General features: G+C 46.4%; 1 protein-coding gene across 3 annotated transcripts in view; it reads left to right on the plus strand.

Moving 5' to 3' along the window:
• The window catches only part of LOC135101314 (rhoGEF domain-containing protein gxcI-like), a 110,480-nt gene that overhangs the window by 12,364 nt on the left and 83,116 nt on the right, over positions 1–15,000 (plus strand). The window contains exon 1 of one of the 3 annotated variants that reach the window (XM_064005123.1): positions 1,201–2,843. The exons of 1 other annotated variant lie outside the window; for it this stretch is intronic. The gene's annotated coding sequence lies outside the window, so the exon portion shown is untranslated. Of the gene's footprint in view, positions 1–1,200; positions 2,844–15,000 lie in introns of those variants that run through there. One more of the 3 variants, XM_064005125.1, reaches the window with a different exon arrangement.

The raw sequence follows: 15,000 nt of genomic DNA on the forward strand, positions 1-15,000 counted from the left end.
TCTGTTAGGGCTGAGACGCTGCCTCCTGATGAAGGACTTTTGGATTTGGCATTTGGGAACCGTTATCCTGAGTGGATGCCCTTCCTACCCTCGGACCGTAGCCAGGATCCAAACCCATGCGCCTGATGACCACTTGGCCCCCAAAGCGCGCGCGATACCACTGTACCACGGTGGCTCCCGGCTAATCATCTCTTTGGTTTTTGAAAAAAAAAAAAAGAAAAGAAAAACTGACACGTGAGAGCCTGCAGCAGTTAAGAAGAAAAAGTTGGTGGTGGTGGTGGTGGTGGTGGTGATGGTGGTGGTGGTGGTGGTGGTGGTGGTGTTGGTGGTGGTGGTGGTGGTGGTGGTGGTGTGTCCCGCTCTAACCGACGGGAGGTGGAAGAAAGGGAGAAAGAAGGATGGAAGGGAGGGAAAGAGGAACGAAGGAAGAATGAATTGATAAAGGAAGAAAGGAAAGAGGGAAGCAAGGAAAAATGAAAAGTGCGAAGGAAAGAGGGAGGAGGAATTAACGAGGAAAGAATGGAAGAAAAGAAAAGAAATTGATAAAAATAGAAAGGAAAAACAGAATGATCCACACACACACATACACACAGGGACGAGCGTGCTGGCTTTACCTTTAATAGCGAGCGAGCCAGGGACTGATGGGAGGAGGGGCGGACATATGGAGGCCTCGCGGGGAAGATATTCATGAGGGAGGAGACGAGAGGCGATCCTGGGCCGCATTTAATCAAACCAGGGAGGAGGACGAGGAGGAGGAGCAGCAGGAGGAGGAGGAGGAGAAGGAGGGGAGAGAAGAGGGGCGAGAAACGAGGAGGGGGAGGAAGAGAAAGAGAATTGGTTTAGTGAGTCACGTGCGTCTAGTCTGGCGTGGTGAGAGAGAGAGAGAGAGAGAGAGAGAGAGAGAGAGAGAGAGAGAGAGAGAGAGAGAAGAGGAGCAGTAGCGAGGGAGGGTGAAGGCGAAGAGGAGGAGCAGGAGAAGGAGGAGGGGAGGGGAGGAGAGGAGTAATAACGCCACAATAAACAAGGGTAATGAGAGGAAATGGAGCAAAGCCGCGGCTGAGCCTACATTTAGAGGAGGAGGAGGAGGAGAAGGAAGAGGAAGAAGAAGAGGAGGAGAAGGAAGAGGAGGAGGAGGAGGAGAAAAGATTTTATTTGTACACTAACTAGGATATCAGCGAGGAAACACAGACCTACAGTGTTATCCTTATATGCTTCCTTCAGATATCCTTCACACATCTTCCTCTGTCATTCCTTCCCCCCATCCCTCCTTGCTAGACTTGTATCCTTCTCCTTCCTTCAGATATTCTTCACACATCTCCCTCTGTCATTCCTTCCCTCCGTGCTAGACTTGTATCCTTCTCCTTACATGCTTCCTTCCATTATACATCCTCTCCACATCTTCCGTCGGCCCCTTTCACCTTCCTGTCACAAGTCGCTCCTAGAAGCAGTAGCGGGTCTCGTCCATCACTGAGTTCACACCTGGAGGGCGAGGGAGGTTGGTGCGTAAACTCTCCTTATCTCGGCAACTCGCGCTGGCTCACGTGTTGGCGGGAATACGGGGAGCACAGCTGAGCGGCGTGAGTGTCCTTGATGCAGCGGCACGGGCCAGTCCAGGACGATGGAAGAGGAGGAGGAGGAGGAGGAGGCGTTGTGTCGATAAAAGGGAGTCAGTCACCATAGCGACGCATCCCGCTCCCTCTACTATGAGAGTTTCTCCTTAAGTTGCATTCGTCGCTCTCCTCCTCCTCCTCCTCTATCTTCTCTCGTGTACCGAACCTGAAACTTACATTAACCGCACCGCAGAGGGAGGAAAGCACAGCACCACCAACAGCATAGGGTTTCACGCGCGCCAGTAATGCAGGGCAGCGTGTCGTGGAAGGAATGCTGTCATCCTGCCGCCTCTGTCTCTCCTGCACGTGTGTCTCGCTGCTGGCGGCTGTCAACAGACTGGTTTCGCGCCAATTGTGTTGTCTCCCCATAGAGGAATGCCGTCTTAATATCATCAAGTTCTAATCATCCCACTATTCATGAGCTAAGAAATTCTAGACACCATGCTGTTTATTATCATCAGTACCAGCTCAGCCTCCACCATCAAGGATCGTCACCTACACAGTGCCGTGTCGCTGCGGCGACCGTCACAGTGCTTCATCTCCCGAGGCATCAGCGACACTTCTGGCGCTCGTCCATCACTGGAGCCGCTGTATGACCTAGCCAGTTCGTCGCCTCGGCTAGTTTGTTCCTGGTGCGTATCGCGTATGGGCCGCACTTGCTGGGCGAAGGGGAGGCATGTAGGCATGAAAAATGAATAGCCATCAGCTGTTAGGGCAAGGTGCGGGGCCTGGGTGGGACTGGGCGGTGGGTGGCAACCCCTCCTCACGGAAGAGCGCATGAGTCCGTCAGGGGAGGAAGAGTAGGAGGAGGAGGAGGGCCAGGAGGATGAGGGGGAGAACAACATGGGGTAGCAGACGACGCCGTAGTGCCTCAGCCAGTTAGTAGTGTGGCAACCTCTGGCCACTGCGGACGAGGGTGTGAGGCGTACGTCCCTCCCATCGATTGATCAGTGTCTTGGCCTCACGCACGCACGCAATATGGCTGTGGCTGCTCACACGTGAGTGAGACCCGCGGCTGAGTGATTGGGTGAGCCAGCGTGTGGCGGCGGAGAGGCCTTAGGGTGGTGCAGGAGAGGTGGGCGTGCGGTGTGGTGGTGGCAGTAGTCGTGTGGCGAGTGACGGGGTGCTCTCTCCCCAACACGTGGTGCCTGGGGGGGGCGTGGTGCTGGCGGCCCTCGACAGGTGCTCTCAGGTGACGGCACAAAGGTGGGACGCGACTCCACGACACTGCAGGTAAAGCCCTTTTTGTCGTGACACTAGAGAGAGAGAGAGAGAGAGAGAGAGAGAGAGAGAGAGAGAGAGAGAGAGAGGGAGAGAGAGAGAGAATTGGGGTTTGTTTTGCCCGCGCTACTTGCTGAAGGAGGAGTAAACACTGGTGAGTCATTCATGATTACTCCTCGGCGTGAATGAATGAAACCTGCCTTTGCCTTGCCTACTCCTTATATTACTGAGGAGAGAGAGAGAGAGAGAGAGAGAGAGAGAGAGAGAGAGAGAGAGAGAGAGAGAGAGAGAGAGAGAGAGAGTGTGTGTGGCATCTCTTACGCAAAGGAAACTGTAATGGTACTTTATGGATACTAATAATGCTAATAATAAATTCCGGTTTGTGATTAAATTAGCGGCCAGGTGCTGAAAATGTACAGTATTTCATAGAAAAACGTTAACATATATAGATTATTACCCTATTTACAAGTTACGCGCTTTTGGTAATTGAAAATAGAGAATTTAAAAAGTTATTTAGAAGCTAAAAGTGTGTGTGTGTGTGTGTGTGTGTGTGTGTGTGTGTGTGTGTGTGTGTGTGTGTGTGTGTGTGTGTGTGTACAACTAATGCACATATCCTAGTATACTTGACCTAAAACTATTACCAGACAAACAAACAAATAAAAAAAAAATTACATCAGGTGTGGGTGTCGAGGAGGCAGCGACAAGAAGAGAGAGTCAGAAAGAGAGAGAGAGAGAGAGAGAGAGAGAGGAGAGAGAGAGAGAGAGAGAGAGAGAGAGAGAGAGAGAGAGAGAGAGAGAGAGAGAGAGGTACAGAAAGAAGAGGAAGAGAATGAGATTAGCTGGACGGCGACGGGGAATAATAATTTAAGATGGTGGAGTTTGTGGCGGCGGCAGGAGTGGCTTGGGTGAATGAGCTGGATGTAGGAGTGTATGGGAGGATTGACGTGTTGTAGGGGTGGCAGTTCGGGACGAAAGAAAGGATGTAGTTAGGGCAGGAGTGGAGGATGGAAGAGAGGAAGAAGGAGGAGTAGGAGGAGGAAAACTATAAGGTAACGGCGATGATGGGAGGGTGAAGAGAAAAGAAACAACGGATTTATTCATATATATTGTTTTCTTATTACGTAAGAGGAGTTCCGGCCAAGGGTGACAAGAAATTAAAGAACAAAGCCCGCTAGAAAGGAAAGACATTTGGAGACGCTATGAATAAAAGCTCACTAGAAAAAAAAATGGAAATAAAAAATAGAAAGCCCAGTAAAAAGAACATCCACTAGAAGAAAACACTAGGAAAAAAAAATAGAAAAAGTCCACTTGCACTGTGTAGAACATAACATAAGAAATAAGAGAAGCTGCCTCCTCCCAGGAGGAGGCAGTAGACACCTGCCGAAACGATAATTACTCCCAATGAGGTCTAAAGCACTGTTCAGGGAGTGCTGTGAACTTATCATTAAACCCAGCTGTGACCTCACTGAACGTTTCCCTTTGTGTCTCACAACACAAGGGGGCAGTCACAGCCTGCCCTCTAAAGACAACTCTCTTCCTCCACACAAAACTACAAGCACCTAATAACACACACACCCTTCACTCAAAAATTTTAAAATCATCATGGCGACTCCTACACCAGCCTCGGAGTCCCCATCTGGGGAGGGGACCATAAATGTTCCCAGGTCGGACTGCCTTTCTGTCGACGACCCTAAGTGTCTTGACACCCACCTCAACTTTTTCTTCATTAACTTCTGCAACATTCGCGGTCTAAGATCTAATTTTCAATCTGTAGAACACCAGCTCTCCTCTTCTAAACCTCATCTTCTTTTCCTCACTGAAACTCAGGTGTCTGAGGCAACTGACAGTAGCCCCTTTTCCGTTCCCTCCTACTTTCTCTATCCTCATTTTCGATCCAAAGCTGGATGCTGCGTTTATGTGCGCAATGACTTAACCTGCTCTCGTGCCCACGCTCTTGAATCTTCTGAGTTTTCTACCATCTGGCTACGACTACAGAGTCACTCTCATACTAAATTTATCTGTGCTGTATACCTCTCACTTAACTCCTCTGACTATAAGAAATTCTTTGACTACTTAACTTCCAAAGTGGAGCACATTCTGACCCTCTTCCCTTTTGCAGAGATCTCCATTCTTGGAGACTTCAATGTTCACCACCAGCTTTGGCTTTCCTCTCCCTTCACTGACCATCCTGGTGAACTAGCCTACAACTTTGCTATCCTCCATGACCTAGAGCAATTGGTGCAACACCCTACTCGTATTCCTGACCGTCTTGGAGATACGTCCAACATTCTTGACTTTTTCCTGACCTCTAATCCTTCTGCTTATGCTGTCACCCTTTCTTCTCCGTTGGGCTCCTCCGATCACAATCTCATATCTTTATCTTGTCCTATCACACCAATCCCTCCTCAGGATCCCCCTAAGCGAAGGTGCCTCTGGCGTTTTGCCTCTGCTAGTTGGGGGGACCTGAGGAGGTATTTTGCTGATTTTCCTTGGAATGACTACTGCTTCCGTGTCAGAGACCCGTCTTTGTGTGCTGAGCGCATAACAGAGGTGACAGTGTCTGGCATGGAGGCGTACATTCCTCACTCTTTTTCTCGTCCTAAAGCTTCTAAACCTTAGTTTAACACAGCTTGTTCTCGTGCTATACATGATAGAGAGGTGGCCCACAATAGGTACTTAAGCCTTCCATCATCAGAATCTCATGCACTTTTTATTTCTGCCCGAAACCATGCCAAGTCTGTTCTCCAACTAGCCAAAAACTCCTTAATTAACAGAAAATGTCAAAACCTTTCAAGATCTAACTCCCCTCGTGATTTCTGGCATCTAGCCAAAAATATCTCCAATAACTTTGCTTCTTCTTCTTTCCCTCCTCTACTTCAACCAGATGGCACCACTGCTATCACATCTATTTCTAAAGCTGAACTCTTTGCTCAAACCTTTGCTAAAAACTCTAACTTGGACGATTCTGGGCTTGTTCCTCCCTCTCCTCCACCCTCTGACTACTTCATGCCACCTATTAAAATTCTTCGCAATGATGTTTTCCATGCCCTCGCTGGCCTAAACCCTCGGAAGGCTTATGGACCTGATGGGGTCCCTCCTATTGTTCTCCGAAACTGTGCCTCCGTGCTTGCACCTTGCCTAGTCAAACTCTTTCAGCTCTGTCTGTCAACATCTACCTTTCCTTCTTGCTGGAAGTTTGCCTTCATTCAACCTGTTCCTAAAAAGGGTGACCGCTCTAATCCCTCAAACTACCGTCCTATTGCTTTAATTTCCTGCTTATCTAAAGTTTTTGAATCTATCCTCAACAGGGAGATTCTTAAACATCTATCACTTCACAACCTTCTATCTGATCGCCAGTATGGGTTCCCTCAAGGCCGCTCTACTGGCGATCTTCTGGCTTTCCTTACTGAGTCTTGGTCATCCTCTTTTAGAGATTTTGGTGAAACTTTAGCTGTTGCCTTGGACATATCAAAAGCCTTTGATAGAGTCTGGCACAAAGCTTTGATTTCCAAACTACCCTCCTACGGTTTCTATCCTTCTCTGTGTAACTTCATCTCAAGTTTCCTTTCTGACCGTTCTATTGCTGCTGTGGTAGACGGTCACTGTTCTTCTCCTAAATCTATTAACAATGGTGTTCCTCAGGGTTCTGTCCTGTCACCCACTCTCTTCTTATTATTCATTAATGATCTTCTAAACCAAACTTCTTGTCCTATCCACTCCTACGCTGATGATACCACCCTGCACTTTTCCACGTCTTTTCATAGACGTCCAACCCTTCAGGAGGTAAACATATCACGCAGGGAAGCCACAGAACGCCTGACTTCTGACCTTTCTAAAATTTCTGATTGGGGCAGAGCAAACTTGGTATTGTTCAATGCCTCAAAAACTCAATTCCTCCATCTATCAACTCGACACAACCTTCCAGACAACTATCCCCTCTTTTTCAATGACACTCAACTGTCCCCCTCTTCTACACTGAACATCCTCGGTCTGTCCTTTACTTATAATCTGAACTGGAAACTTCACATCTCAACTCTAGCTAAAACAGCTTCTATGAAGTTAGGTGTTTCTGAGACGTCTCCGCCAGTTTTTCTCAATCCCCCAGCTGCTAACTCTGTACAAGGGCCTTATCCGTCCATGTAAGGAGTATGCTTCACATGTCTGGGGGGGTTCCACTCATACTGCTCTTCTAGACAGGGTGGAATCAAAAGCTTTTCGTCTCATCAACTCCTCTCCTCTAACTGACTGTCTTCAGCCTCTCTCTCACCGCCGCAATGTTGCATATCTAGCTTTCTTCTACCGCTATTTTCATGCTAACTGCTCTTCTGATTTTGCTAACTGCATGCCTCCCCTCCTTCCGCGGCCTCGCTGCACAAGACTTTCTTCTTTCTCTCACCCCTATTCTGTCCACCTCTCTAACGCAAGAGTTAACCAGTATTCTCAGTCATTCATCCCTTTCTCTGGTAAACTCTGGAACTCCCTGCCTGCTTCTGTATTTCCACCTTCTTATGACTTGAATTCCTTCAAGAGGGAGGTTTCAAGACACTTATCCATCAATTTTTGACCACTGCTTTGACCCTTTTATGGGACTGGCATTTCAGTGGGCATTTTTTTATATTAGATTTTTGTTGCCCTTGGCCAGTATCCTTCCTACATAGAAAAAAAAAAAAAAAAAGAAGCCATCAGGCCTACACATGGCAACCCCAGTATGAAATATATATTATACCTACCTATTTTCACCTATCATCCCCATCTGTAAATCTGTCTAATCTTCTCTTAAATTTCCCTAATGACTCAGCACTAGCAGCTTGATTACTGAGTCCGTTCCATTCATCTACCAATCTATTTGAGAACCAATTCCTTCTATCTCCTTTTTAAACCTAAATTTATTTCTTGTTTTATCCTGGTTACTGTTCCTAAGAATTTTGCTTACGTCCCACTTGTTATAACCCTTATACCACTTAAAGACTTCTATCAGGTCCCTTCTTAATCTACATCTCTCTAAAGAATGTAAATTTAACAGCTTCAGTGTCGCTTCGTAAGGAATATCCCTTTATCCCAGTATCCTTTTATTTACGGAGGAGGCGACAGGCAGCAGCAGCAGCAGCAGCAGCAGAGGGTGTACGTATAGCAGTAGAAAGAGAGAGAACGGTGTGGCTGTTAAAAGTGAAGCCATACAATAATAACAAGAGAAGTCTTTGCCTGACATAAGGTACTGCATCACTCAGTCAACTATGAGAGTCCGCCAGGTGAAGAGGGTGCTTGCTCTAGTCTAGCATGAAAAGATAATGGAAATACTGAAAGCGAAACATAAGGACAATTAAAAAGCACTGGTAGATAATGTTTTCCATGATTATCTACAATTGTTGTCAGTGCTGAGTCAATAGGAGCTGTAAGTGATTAGACAAATTCGTGAATGGAGGTGACTGGTGGAAATAGATAGGCATGTTTTTTTATTCAGGGACAACCACGTGTAACCCTGATGTCTTCTTCCAGCTTCCCTTATATTATTATGCTGTTACTGGGCTCGATTTTGTATTAGTCTTAAAAGTAGTTCTGTAATGTACAAGAGACAAAACAATCCTATTCTCTCTGGCTTCTCCGTGTGTGTGTCCATGTAAACATTTGTATACAATGCCTTCAATATTAACAAAGGGCGAACATAGCGGTAAAAGGGTTAAAACTGAGTAAGGTGTTAAAAAAGAAGGAACTCCTGCCACAATGCTACACTATTGACGTAGTGTGGGCGTGTCAAGAGGAGAGACGAGGAGTACATGGAGAGGAGGATGCTGGAGATGGATCTACCCGGCGGGAGGAAGAGAGAAAAACCTAAGAAAACGTTTATGGATGCAGTGAAAGAAGATATGCTTGTAATGGGTGTAAGGTGGCCAAGAGGGTAGACGAGGAGTACGTGGGAAGGAGGATGCTGGAGATTGATCTACCCGGCAGGAGAAAGAAAGAACTAAGTGGACGTTTATGGATGTAGTGAAGGAAGACATGCTTATAATGAGTGTGGCTGAGAAGGCACAGAAAGCCGGGTGCGTTGGGGAAGGTTGATCCGTTGTGGCGACCCTGAGTGGAAGCAGCCGAAGAAAGAAGGAGAAGAAGAAGGAGACGTTTGTTGCTAATGTCTGTCCTTTGATTTCAGAAGCTCACAAAATTTAGTAACTAAATACGTTCATTCAAGTCCACGTCTGGTAGTGTAGCTCATACCAGTAGGTAGTACTGGTTATAAAGGCGACACTGGGAGGGCGGGCAGGCAAGCGGTGAAGGAGCGACACATTAGCAGGACAATAGAGCCTCCTTTAAAGGGCTTCTTTAGTTTGTGTGAAGGACTGGTGAATGTGTAGGACTTGGGAGGAGAGAGAGAGAGAGAGAGAGAGAGAGAGAGAGAGAGAGAGAGAGAGAGAGAGAGAGAGAGAGAGAGAGAGAGAGTATGGCGCCTGGTTCTAACGGCCACTCGTGATGCTAACAACTTGATATTCCGCAGTAGCCAAAGTTGCCGCTCATAATTCAAGGGCTTAGCGAGGCCATGGCGGCGGGGCTGTGCAGGCTTGTTGCTAGGGCCTGAAGGTGCCGCGGCTGCTACACGGAGTGAAGGAAGGTCTCGTAAAACCCCCTGGAAGACGCGGCGCTCGTATACCACCCGCGGTTAGGACGTGCTTCTTTGACACGCCCGCCAGACTCCCGCCTTAAATTCTCCTCCATGGCTACGTTGGGAGGAAGCTGTGTTATTTAGGGGCTGCCTCTGCCTTCCTGCAGACTCCCTTATTGCTGCCTCCCTCATCCGTCGGGCTAAGGAAAGCTTGTGCCACGTTGCGTCTTCCTGTGTAGGGAGGGTGTTATCGGGCGCTGTGTAGTATGTCTAGTCTAGTCCCTCTCTCTCGTATGTGTGTGTGGTGGCTCTATTTGGCAGCTCAGCCAGCCCGCCACTCCGTCACGGGACCTGCACCGCTCGCCTCGCTAGGAAAAGTTTTGTAACTGTGATGTTTTTACGTAGCAACGATAGTGTTTTGTTTTTTGTGTAGTGTTTTGGGCTAACGGGAAGGCAGACCAATTGTTTTGTTTGTTGTCTCGGGGGTGTCTTGTTTTGCAGCGTTTGTTTTGAGACTGACGGAAAGACTGACAAATTTTTCTTTCGCCTCGATGGAGTTTTGTTTTACGTCGTTTTTTTTCGAGACAGATGGAAAGACAAATGATTTTAATTTCTTTTTTACCTTAATGGTGTTTTGTTTAGCAGCGTTTGTTTTGAGACAGACAGACAGAAAGACAGACTAATTCCCCTTCCCCTGGTGAAAAACGGATTTATGCGAGGCAGTTAAGGTTTCCAGGAAAATGAAGGGAATTCCGGTCATGTTTTGAATATTAAATGAATAATTCCTCTCAACATTTCCCTGTTTAAAAAAAGAGAGAAAGAGAGAGAAAAAAGTAAAAATACACGTTCACTGCATTGATAAATGCTGCGTTTTGTGTTTTTCATAAATTTTTTCATATATATATATATATATATATATATTATATATATATATATATATATATATATATTATATATATATATATATATATATATATATATATATATATATATTCTTTTTTTCCAAATGCATTCAGGCAATACTTCCTTTTTATTTTTTCAGTCGTGGCGTGTTTTTTGTTTGTCCGGAACGCTTTTGTCCTGTTTGTTCACTCACACACACACACACACACACACACACACACACACACACACACACACACACACACACACACACATACACCGAAAACCCTGCTGAGTGTTGTGTCCTCAGCCTGACAGCCGCCACAACACCCCACAACTTCCTTAAGCCTCGTCTCGTCACCTACTCACACACACACACACACACACACACACACACACACACACACACACACACACACACACACACACACACACACACACACACACACACACACACACACACACACACACACACACAGGCAGGCAGGGATTTAAAAATGGATTGAAAAGAAAAAAAAAATAGATAAAAAAATTGGACAGAATGGAGAGGTTGGTCTGGTGTGGGGGAAGGGGCTTTCGTTGAACCAGAGTTTGAAGAGGAAGTACACGAGGAGGAGGAGGAGAAGGAGGAGGAGGAGGAGGAGGAGGAGGAGGAGGAGGAGGAGGAGGAAGAGGAGGCGGCGGCGGCGGCAGTAACAACAGTGAAAAAACATGGCGGGCAGAGTAGGTCAGGTCAAGTGGAAGAAGTGTGAGGGTGTGGGAGTGTGTGTGTGTGTGTGTGTGTGTGTGTGTGTGTGTGTGTGTGTGTGTGTGTGTGTGTGTGTGTGAGAGAGAGAGAGAGAGAGAGAGAGAGAGAGAGAGAGAGAGAGAGAGAGAGAGAGAGAGAGAGAGAGAGAGAGAGAGAGAGAGAGAGAGATTTGTAGTGGGAATGGTGTATGGCTGGCTGGCTGGCTGTTGGTTCATGTACATCTTATATAAAGGGCACGATTTAAAGCACAGGCTGGTGAGGGAGCTGTGCATGTCCCATAGAGGAAGTAATAGGGAAGTATTGCCCCTGTATACCATCGAGTTAACGTTTTTACTAATCAACAACTCTCGGCTTCTTTCTAATTTTTTTCAGCCTTTTGTTGCCCTTGGCCAGAGACCCTCTTACGTATGAATAATAATGATAACCTACACAACTTTTTTCGAAACATAATTTGCATTGCAGTATCTTTTTTTTTTTTCCTTTTCTTTGTAGGAAGGACACTAGCCAAGGGCAACAAAAATCCAATAAAAAAAAAAAATGCCCACTGAAATGCCAGTCCCATAAAAGGGTCAAAGCAGTAGTTAAAAATTGATGAATAAGTGTCTTGAAACCTCCCTCTTGAAGGAATTCAAGTCATACGAAGGTGGAAATACAGAAGCAGGCAGGGAGTTCCAGAGTTTACCAGAGAAAGGGATGAATGATTGAGAATACTGGTTAACTCTTGCGTTAGAGAGGTGGCCAGAAAAGAGGTGAGAGAAAGAAGAAAGTCTTGTGCAGCGAGGCCGTGCGAGGAGGGGAGGCATGCAGTTAGCAAGATCAGAAGAGCAGTTAGCATGAAAATAGCGGTAGAAGACAGCTAGAGATGCAACATTGCGGCGGTGAGAGAGAGGCTGAAGACAGTCAGTTAGAGGAGAGGAGTTGATGAGACGAAAAGCTTTTGATTCCACCCTATCTAGAAGAGCAGTATGAGTGGAACCCCCCAGACATGTGAAGCATACTCCATACATGGACGGATAAGGCCCTTATACAGAGTTAACAGCTGGGGGGGTGAGGAAAACTGGCGGAGACATCTCAGAACACCTAACTTCATAGAAGCTGTTTTAGCTAGAGATGAGATGTGAAGTTTCCAGTTCAGATTATAAGTAAAAGACGGACCGAGAATGTTCAGTGTAGAAGAGGGGGGACAGTTGAGTATCATTGAAGAAGAGGGGATAGTTGTCTGGAAGATAGTGTCGAGTTGATAGATGGAGGAATTGAGTTTTTGAGGCATTGAACAATACCAAATTTGCTCTGCCCCAATCAGAAATTTTAGAAAGATCAGAAGTCAAGCGTTCTATGGCTTCCCTGCGTGAAATTTTCACCTCCTGAAGGGTTGGACGTCTATGAAAAGACGTGGAAAAGTGCAGGGTGGTATCATCAACGTAGGAGTGGATAGGATAAGAAGTTTGGTTTAGAAGATCATTAATGAATAATAAGAAGAGAGTGGGTGACAGGACAGAACCTTGAGGAACACCACTGTTAATAGATTTAGGAGAAGAGCAGTGACCGTCTACCACAGCAGCAACAGAACGGTCAGAAAGGAAACTTGAGATGAAGTTACACAGAGAAGGATAGAAGCCGTAGGAGGGTAGTTTGGAAATCAAAGCTTTGTGCCAGACTCTATTAAAAGCTTTTGATATGTCCAAGGCAACAGCAAAAGTTTCACCAAAATCTCCAAAAGAGGATGACCAAGGACTCAGTAAGGAAAGCCAGAAGATCACCAGTAGAGCGGCCTTGACGGAACCCGTACTGGCGATCAGATAGAAGGTTGTGAAGTGATAGATGTTTAAGAATCTTCCTGTTGAGGATAGATTAAAAAACTTTAGATAGGCAGGAAATTAAAGCAATAGGACGGTAGTTTGAGGGATTAGAACGGTCACCCTTTTAAGGAACAGGTTGAATGTAGGCAAACTTCCAGCAAGAAGGAAAGGTAGATGTTGACAGACAGAGCTGAAAGAGTTTGACTAGGCAAGGTGCAAGCACGGAGACACAGTTTCGGAGAACAGTAGGAGGGACCTCATCAGGTCCATAAGCCATCCGAGGGTTTAGGCCAGCAAGGGCATGGAAAACATCATTGCGAAGAATTTTAATAGGTGGCATGAAGTAGTCAGAGGGTGTGAGGAGAGGGAGGAACAAGCCTAGAATCGTCCAAGGTACCGTTTTTAGCAAAGATTTGAGCAAAGAGTTCAGCTTTAGAAATAGATGTGATAGCAGTGGTGCCATCTGGTTGAAATAGAGGAGGGAAAGAAGAAGAAGCAAAGTTATTGGAGATATTTTTGGCTAGATGCCAGAAATCACGAGGGGAGTTAGATCTTGAAAGGTTTTGACACTTTCTGTTAATGAAGGAGTTTTTGGCTAGTTGGAGAACAGACTTGGCATGGTTCCGGGCAGAACTATAAAGTGCATGAGATTCTGGTGATGGAAGGCTTAAGTACCTTTTGTGGGCCACCTCTCTATCATGTATAGCACGAGAACAAGCTGTGTTAAACCAAGGTTTAGAAGGTTCAGAACGAGAAAAAGAATGAGGAATGTACGCCTCCATGCCAGACACTATCACCTCTGTTATGCGCTCAGCACACAAAGACGGGTCTCTGACACGGAAGCAGTAATCATTCCAAGGAAAATCAGCAAAATACCTCCTCAGGTCCCCCCAACTAGCAGAGGCAAAACGCCAGAGGCACCTTTGCTTAGGGGGATCCTGAGGAGGGATTAGAGCGATAGGACAAGATACAGATATGAGATTGTGATCGGAGGAGCCCAACGGAGAAGAAAGGGTGACAGCATAAACAGAAGGATTAGAGGTCAGGAAAAGGTCAAGAATGTTGGGCGTATCTCTAAGACGGTCAGAAATACGAGTAGGGTGTCGTGGAGGATAGGAAAGTTGAAGGCTAGTTCACCAGGATGGTCAGTGAAGGGAGAGGAAAGCCAAAGCTGGTGGTGAACATTGAAGTCTCCAAGAATGGAGATCTCTGCAAAAGGGAAGAGGGTCAGAATGTGCTCCACTTTGGAAGTTAAGTAGTCAAAGAATTTCTTATAGTCAGAGGAGTTGCGTGAAAGGTATACAGCACAGATAAATTCAGTTTGAGAGTGACTCTGTAGTCGTAGCCAGATGGTGGAAAAGTCGGAAGATTCAAGAGCATGGGCACGAGAGCAGGTTAAGTCATTACGCACATAAACGCAGCATCTAGCTTTGGATCGAAAATGAGGATAGAGAAAGTAGGAGGGAACAGAAAAGGAGCGACTGTCAGTTGCCTCAGACACCTGAGTTTCAGTGAGGAAAAGAAGATGAGGTTTAGGAGAGGAGAGGTGGTGTTCTACAGACTGAAAATTAGATCTTAGACCGCGAATGTTGCAGAAGTTAATGAAGAAAAAGTTGAGGGGGTGTCAAGACACTTAGGGTCGTCGACAGAAAGGCAGTCCGACCTGGGGACATTTATGGTCCCCTCCCCAGATGGCGACTCCCCCAGATGAGGCTGGTGTAGGAGTCACTATGATGATTTTAAGATTTTTGAGTGAAGGGTGTGTGTGTTATATAGGTGCTTGTAGTTTTGTGTGGAGGAAAAGAGTTGTCTTTAGAGGGCAGGCTGTGACTGCCCCCTTGTGTTGTGAGACACAAAGGGAAATATTCAGTGAGGTCACAGCTGGGTTTAATGATAAGTTCACAGCACCCCCTGAACAGTGCTTTAGACCTCACTGGGAGTAATTATCGTTTCGGCAGGTGTCTACTGCCTCCCTCTTACATATTACCACACCTCCTCTTCCTCCTCCTTGTCCTCCTCGTTCTCGTCCTCCTTCTCCTCCTCCTCCTCCTCCTCCTCCTCCTCCTCCTCCTCCTCCTCCTCCTCCTCCTCCTCCTCCTCCTCTTCCTCCTCCTCCTCCTCCTCCTACTCCTCCTCCTCCTCCTA

Source organism: Scylla paramamosain, chromosome 6 (assembly GCF_035594125.1).
Source record: "Scylla paramamosain isolate STU-SP2022 chromosome 6, ASM3559412v1, whole genome shotgun sequence".
NCBI lineage: Eukaryota > Metazoa > Arthropoda > Malacostraca > Decapoda > Portunidae > Scylla > Scylla paramamosain.